Here is a 580-nt window from a genome sequence, read left to right as displayed (position 1 = left end):
CGCGGGCCGGCTCCGCCTCTTCCAGGCTCTTCCTTCCTCTGCGCGCCCGCCCGCGCCGAATCTGCGGCGGCCGCCGAGGGAAACTTTCCCTGCGAGTCTCTGCATTCCTGCAGACGCGGGCCGGGCGCACGTGACCAGCGCCCTCGTCCAGTCCTTCGCCCGCGCCTCGGGAACCCGGACCTTAGGCTGGCTCCGAATTCCAGTCCCTGCTGAGAACGCGGCTGCCCTTGGCCGCAGCGAGTCCTTCCGCCCCGCCTGGCTCTCGGCGGCCAGAAGTCAGGAAAGGCTCCTTCAGTGCCTGCACCGCGACGTGGCCAAGGGCGAAAGAACTCGGCAGTGCACATGAAATCCACTTACACCATCCCCGCGGAATGCCCATGCGGGCTTCCGGCCTTCAGCAGATGTTGGAGTTAAAAATTGATAACCATTAACAGGCACCAGTCTTAGTAAAGGGCCGTTTTTTAAACATTAACTTCATTTTGCAGACTCCCCCCCACCCTCCCGCGGTATTGAGTATTGAACCCAGTGCCTCCACTTTGAACAACATCCCCAATCCCTTTATGTGTTTTAAACTTTCAGG

This window comes from Fukomys damarensis, unplaced genomic scaffold (assembly GCF_012274545.1).
Source record: "Fukomys damarensis isolate Sample0158 unplaced genomic scaffold, DMR_v1.0_HiC HiC_scaffold_16, whole genome shotgun sequence".
Classification (NCBI taxonomy): Eukaryota; Metazoa; Chordata; class Mammalia; order Rodentia; family Bathyergidae; genus Fukomys; species Fukomys damarensis.
The sequence above is the reverse complement of the archived record's forward strand: the minus strand, read 5'-3'. Positions refer to the sequence as shown.